This window comes from Bidens hawaiensis, unplaced genomic scaffold (genome assembly GCF_021521415.1).
Source record: "Bidens hawaiensis isolate Kalapana, Puna unplaced genomic scaffold, B.hawaiensis_p1.1 tig00035603_1, whole genome shotgun sequence".
NCBI lineage: Eukaryota > Viridiplantae > Streptophyta > Magnoliopsida > Asterales > Asteraceae > Bidens > Bidens hawaiensis.
Window position 1 is genome coordinate 127532 of NW_027496201.1, and position 7914 is coordinate 135445.

The following is a 7914-nucleotide window of genomic DNA, read 5'->3' on the forward strand; positions in this document are numbered from 1 at the left end:
AAGTGGAATTGCGCTAATTTTGATGTTATTTTACTAATTTCATGAAAATAATGTTAAAAGTGGCGGAAGGTTAATCAAACATCATGTGGTGGCGTTGATGGCCAAAAGACAAGGGTACATGTACCAATCAACCCGTGTCCCAATGGTTGAGTGTTATGTGTCTTATTTCCAAGACCAGAAGACAAATGTACTACTATATCGAGCTGGGTCTCACAAGAAACAGCCTCTCTAATCTTACAGGGTAGAGGTAAGGTTGTCTACATCTTATCCTCCTTAAACTCTATCATGGTTTTGCTATTAGTAAGATTTACTGAGTACGAGAATGATGATGAGGAGTATATAGTAATAACTAGACAATGAATTAAGTTGAATAATTCAAAACCTAGTTGACTTTGTCCATTTGACTATGTTAGTATTTGAGACAACTACGAACTTACCCATATTTATAAAACCAAGAAAAAAAAAAGAACACAGCATATCATATGACACGTAATAAAATCTATTTTTCTAAACAACAATAAAATAAATTTTATAATAATATTGATAATAGGTGTTTAAAATTTATGAAATTCTTTGTCATACACATTCTCTAATAATGATAAATTTTCATACAATTATTGTAGGCATCACTATTCATCTGTTATCTGCCAAAGGATTCAAAAGAAAATGACTCCAATGATTTTGTTTGTATTTTATAAAGAACAATGATTTCCCTCTCAACAATATTTAAATGTTATAAGCAATAATAGTAACTTCTTAATCCAATATGATAAAACATTTATTCCTAAACTATCCATATATAAAAACATTTGGATGTTAGGTTATATATATTTTTGTCTTGAAACATTATCAAAACTGACACTTTTTTATATACATGCATGCATGTATAAATCATTCATTTTATGCCTTTATGTATACATATGCATGCATGTATATATGATTCATTCATCTTTTAAATCTTATTATTTTATAAAAATATAAGAAAGTAATTGAAATGGAATAATGTTTATTAACCCTACAATCTGCAAGTAGAAGTTAATTATAATACATATGTACAAATTTGTTTTTATATATATATTTTCTTTTTGTGTGCAACATATATATTTGTTTGTCAAAACTCAAAAGTAAAAGTTGTAAGAAAAATTAACCACAAAGTCAAGGAAAAATAAATAATTTACATTTTTTTTATTTTTGTATTCGTAATAATTTAATATTTTGAAATATACCGTTCCTAATCAATACACATAGAAAACTGTGAGAACAACATAATATACTTATATGTTATGACCGGCAGATATAACAAGAGTCGGATAAGTTGGCCGAGATAAACAATCACATAACTATTTTATATGTACTAGTTAAACAAAATATATACTGTATGGTTATTATGGTTTCCTTCTAAAAGTTGAATCTCTCATATTCTCCTTGCATGTATTACATGCTAAAATTGGGATAAGTACTAAGATAAATGGAAATTAGTCAAATGACACATGGTTGAACCTGAATGAAGCTATAGTCATAATCAGACACTAAACAAGAATAAAATCTGAGAGGATAAAGATAGAGAAAAGAAAAATACTTTCATGTAAAGAGGACAAGATCATGATTAAGTCATTATATCTTTAGTTTATTACCTGAATATAAAGAACATCGCTTGTGTGTAAAATCTTGATTTGTGTCACTCATACAGTATACACACATGCAATTACGTAAAATTATTAAAAATAATAGACGTGTAAAATCTCTATATATATTATCCACTATATATATATATATATAGAAGTTTAATACAATTGTATAAATAATAACTCGTAATTATAGATATGGTTACGCCTAGCATATCAACATATTTAAAAAAGTTGTTACAATATAAAAGTTATTTAGAATTTGATGAAATTATATAAAAGTTAATGAATATGTTTATTTTTTTTTTCCTTTTATTCTTTTTTTCGTGTGTCCGGTCATAAAACACAACCAGTTAATTACAAAATTGGTTCTTATCGTCACGTTATAGAGAGGGTTTATGGGAAACAATTAGTATCTATATAACATAGAAAGATTTCATGACACAACATGCATAAATAATGTGAGCTACGTTAAAAAAAAGTATAATGTGAGATCACATGCATGTCTTGAATAAAGACAGACATATTCTAGTATCAAGTATGGAATGACATATTTTGCTACATAAGGATCCTGTTGGTATCTTAATTATTAGTTTACATGTTAAATTTAATAATGTGAGCTACGTCAAGCCAAAACATATTCTAATATGTTAAACTAATACACATAATAAAAGTTTTTAGTGGCCACATACATGCATGAAATACCTTTTTAATTTCTTTTTTAAAATAAATATGATATATATCATACCTTTCTAAATTAATTATTGGAAGTTTTTATTACTATGTTAGCCTTTTAATTAAAGTTAATTAACATATACCTTTTATACTTGAAGTATTTAACAAAAAAAATTTACTGTTTAAATAAATCTATATTTATTTACTATTAGTTAATTTATTATCAACATATATTTAATAATTATATTACTAAAATATAAATATATATGGTTTAATCTTGTTAATTTTAAGCGGTACTTTGGTATACTTTCTTAGGCTATGTGTAGTGGAAGGGCTATAAAATGTGACGTTTTGTGTCATGTGACGCCCAGTCAGCAAAGGGTAGGTTTTTGTTTTTGGGGTGTAATGGTGTAGGGGCTACAAATAGTAATATAATATATATATATATATATATATATATATATATATATATATATATATATATATATATAACATACACATAACATATTAAATTAATATTATTCTCCACAACAATTTGCCGGACAAGAATACGTCGCCCCCCAACAAATCGCCCCTTTTGTAGCCCAGGGGGCGGTGTTCACCTCAAATATCGCCCCATTTCTCTTGTTTTGTCGCCCCACTACATATGGCCTTACGTTGTTAATTGATTGCTCATACATTTAATATTTAATTTAACTTATGAGTATAATAAAAACAAAACTAATATAACTTATTCGTGACTACATGTCCTGGTCCTATATATGTGAAAACACGATAACCACATGCAGTATTTTTAAGGAACGAATAATTTGAATTAATATTCTTTAAAAGCAATTAGATTATTTTAAGTTTATTAAATTATTATTTCAACAGTAGTATTTTAGGGTTTTGTTAATTATGGATATTGATTAATTCTTAAAAGTACTGAATTTAGTTTGGGATTTGAAATATCATAGGTGTTGGTTCAGCTTCTTCTTTTGTTTTTAATATTGAAATTTGTGGATAATTTAGGGTTTTTGTTACAAAGATTTGAAATTGATTAGGTTATGGTCGATTTAGGTATTCATATGTTACTATTTTGTTGATTTATCTTCTTGGTTTACATTCAACATCAAAATTGCAGGTTTTGAGGTTCACACGTCGTCCTTGCACCATGAAATTGCAGGTTATCAACTTGGACCACATCCAAAAATCAAAATTTGGGCAAGAAGTTCATTTACATGTGTTCCGTTTAATAAAGGATTGCAATTGCCAGTGAGGTACTCTAAAGTATTTAGCAAACTTGATTTATAAGTTGAAGGTTACAGGTGCTTTATAACAAGTTTGGTCAGGTTATAGTAACTATTATTGTTACAGAAAATGTAGATGATCATGCTAACAAAATAGTCACTTAGACACTAAAGAGTGCAATTGCATCCCTAATAGATGCAATTGAATCTAATGATTTCTTTAAACGTTTTGTGAACCACTACTGTTGATTCTCTTCGATGCAATTCTTTTATTCATTTGGGTCGTTTAAAAAAAGTATCACCTTAGTTTGGGTCAAAACAGGTTGTAAGCAAGTTTGAAATTGGTTTGATACAATTCTTTTTTTCATTTGGGTCGTTTAAAAAAACTGAAACTTTTAGCAAAAAGTTTAGGTTGGCTGGGTTGGGCTAACTAGAGGGTCAAAACGGGTCATTTTATGCAAATATCAAATTGGTTTGGTAGTACGTGTCAAAATTTTTAAGGTGTTCTTGTCACCAAACTAGGAATCAAAACACTACCATGTGTCATATTATTCAGGTCAGCTTCATGATATTGCTATAAGTTTGAGTTTTCCTTCTTCTACATGGTCTAAAATTCAACTATTTTTATTATTATCAGAAAAGGAATTGCAGTAGATAGGTTGGTCGGGTTTCGAGAACTTGGAGTCAACCTCTTGATCGCCAACTAAAACACTTGCTGGATATGAAAACGGTTCCTAATGGGTGGTCACTCAATGATGAATCATAGAAGAGTCCTAATTGGATGATGAATTATAGAATATTCTTTATTACATAAAAAACAGGGATGAAGTTGGGATATCAGACACTATTACTAAGCGATGATCTTACAATTATATTCTTGATTTTGAAGTCCAGGTATATTGATTTAACTTTTGATATCCACGTTGTTTTAATCATATGTGCATCTTCACTTGAAGTGATTACATAGTCAAATGGATAATATTCATTTAGATATTTATAAAAGAAAGTGAAATATGTGGGTTCTTCTATGGAATTAACACTAATTAACTAATTTTTCATCACCCATTTGATGGATCCAGCCTAAAGTAAAAAGTGTGGTTCTTCAATGGTCTGGTGCATTTGTATTTTTAATACTTAAGAACAAGGGGTCACTGTTATGATGTTATGAAGATGTTGATTTTTGTAATAACAACTTTAAGACACCAAAACAGTAACTTTTTTTCTTTGGTTACAGTAGAATTCATATATATGTTTTTTTACGTTTTGAAATTAAAGAAGGAAACGCTTGGAAAACTTGGTATCCAGAATTTTAAAGTTCTGACTTATGATATTCATGTACTTTTGCTGTTTTCTTAGAATATGGCATACGTAGGGCGTGAAAACAAATGAAAATAAAATTCAACATAAGAACCTAAAATGAATTTAAAAAAATTTCAAACTTAATGTTAGTTTATTTTGTTTAAAGGTTGTTGAGATTGTATGCATAATATTCTGAGTCTGAGCAAGAGATCTATGACCTGCGATGTTGTTTATAGGGCTTACAATGCTCTTTTGTAGCCATGATATTCTAATCTTCGGTATTTTAGTTTGCATAACAGAACATTACTTACAAGGGCTTCAAAATTGTTTAGCTAGAGCCTATGATTGTTCAGCTCAAGATGCTAAGTACCTTCTTTTGTTAAATAATAGAAAAGACATTCTTGAAGTTTGTATGGTTTTAACTATATAAGTCTAGAAAAGGGGGATTAATATTATCATTTTCTTTACAATGGTATTGGTGCTTTAGGAAGCTTGAAAGTATAATGGAAGGTTGCATTTCCTGAAGAGGAATTCCGTGATATTGTTTTTGAACAGTGGAATGAAATTGGTTGGCAAGGGAAATATCCTTAACACGATTTTTAGTAACTCCGTAATTTACCCTTCAGCCTATGGAATTTTTGCAGCTAGCCTTTAATCAGCAGAAAGTCGAAGGTTTTAAGATGCATATAAAAGGGGTACATGTGTATGTGTAGTTTTAAAGAAAGATATGAAGGACATGGCATAATAGGTGGTGTTCATGTTTCTCTTTAGAATGTTATTAAGATATTGTACGGTTTGGTGGTGGTGATGTTTGTTGAAGTATACAACTTGATAGTTGAACATAATTTTCATTTCAGTGATGATTTCATATACTCTCTTATCACTTAGTGTAATATCATATTTACCCAACCAACATAATTATAACTATTCGGGTTTGGTGATAGAAAATAAAACAAATCATTAGAAAAGTAAAATTACAAAATGATTAAAACAAAATCTAAATAAACCCGCGTAACACGCGGGCTAAAAACTAGTATATATATATATATATTATTCTTAATTATACAAAATGTTGTTTTCTTATAAGCGTCACTCCTCAGGGTAACAGTTTCACATGGAGTAATAGGTTGCCGGCGTTTATTCCGCGGCAGTTTCGATGGTGGTCTCCGGCATTTTTTTATTTTTCGTACCGACACTAGTGTGTAATGCACGTGCATGGTGCACAATTAACAAATTAGTCTAGTTTTATGAATATATTTGTACCTGGTCTTAATTTTTCGTTCGTTGGCATTCACCCATGAAAAGCGGAGTAATTAAAATATGTAAAAGTTATTATAATTATGTAAAGGGCACTGATGCAGCGGTATAAACAAAACGAAAATCGAATCACGTTGATTCAGTGAATACCCGTGATGAACTTCAGAACTCCCAAATCTCACCCAAAGATCTAGGGAAAATGAAGAGAAAAACGAAATTTATTAATATTCAAGTCTAACTTTTGGAATTACATCACAAGCATATAAAAAGACTTCCAAATACGAAATGGGCCTAGAATGGGCCATGGGCCAAACACAAACCCAAAAACAAAAAGACAAAAAGTACTGAAAAAAGATAAAAAGGCCCTAAACTTCATTTAGGAGGCGTTTTTGGGCTTCGGACATGGCCAAACCGCTGTAGGCTTCGATTTGACTGGTAATAGGCCTGAAACGGAGCTTCGTGGGTCAAGTTATGCCCGTTTTCGTGGGCCACCTTTGGAGACACGATCATGGGCCTCCAAATATAACATGACATGTTCGTCAATACTTGGCCTTCATCATTCCCTCCTGGATAGACAAAATTCGACCTCGAATCTGCAGTGACCTCATCATCAGACGAATCCCCATAAAATGGCAGCAAGTGTTTGACATTAAAGACATCCGAACAACGAATATGACTTGGCAACTTCAGACGGTAAGCATTCGGATTTATTTTCTAGACAATCTCCACTAGTCCGATTTTCTTGGCTGACAATTTGTTATACTCCCCAACCGAAAAACGATCTTTAGTTAAAACAGCCCGCACAAAGTCTCCTACTTCAAAATCAACTTGTCTTCGTTTTTGATCAGCAACCTGCTTGTACTTTGAATTGGCTCGAACCAGGTTGTCATACACATCTTTATGAATCTCATGTAGCCCTTCAACAAAATCTTTCACTTTCTTAGGTGCAGAACCAGGAACAGGAAGTGACATCAGGTCAAGGGGACCCCGTGGCTGAGCAGACAAAACCACCTGAAAAGGACTATACCCAGTACTTCTATTGACAGCATGATTATGAGCAAACTCAGCTTGATATAGCTTTTGATCCCAAGACTTCACATGATCACCCACAAGACATCGTAAAAGATTACCAAGTGACCGATTAACAACCTCTGTTTGCCCATCCGTTTGAGGGTGATAGGCACTACTGAAGTTAAGCTGAGTGTTCACCATTTTCCATAGGCTGCGCCAAAAATGACTCAAGAAACGAGTGTCCCGGTCAGAAACAATAGAAGATGGCAAACCATGCAAACGATAAACATCCCGAAAGAATAATTTAGCCACATTAACTGCATCTGTCGTCTTCTTGCAAGGAATAAAATGCACCATCTTGGAGAACCGATCAACAACAACAAAGATCGAATCGTTACCCCTCTGAGTTCGAGGTAACCCCAACACAAAATCCATACTAATGTCAGTCCAAGGCTTTGAGGGGACTGGTAAAGGCATATAAAGACCCGCATTAGTAGCAGTGCCCTTTGAGACTTGGCAAATTCGACACCTTTTGACATAACGATCTACCTCTTTCCTCATAGTAGGCCAAAAGTAGGAAGACTGCACCAAATGTGAAGTACGGTCACGACCAACATGACCCTCTCCATGTAACTCCTGAATAATTTTCAACCGAAGACTGGAGTCAGGAATACATAGCTGATTCCCTTTGAACAAAAACCCATCATGCAAAAGAAAGTCTGACTTCTGACCCGCTTCACATCCTGCAACACAACTGAAAAATACGGGTCAGTGGTTAACTGTTTACGAATAACATCCAACCCCAGCACATTGATTCT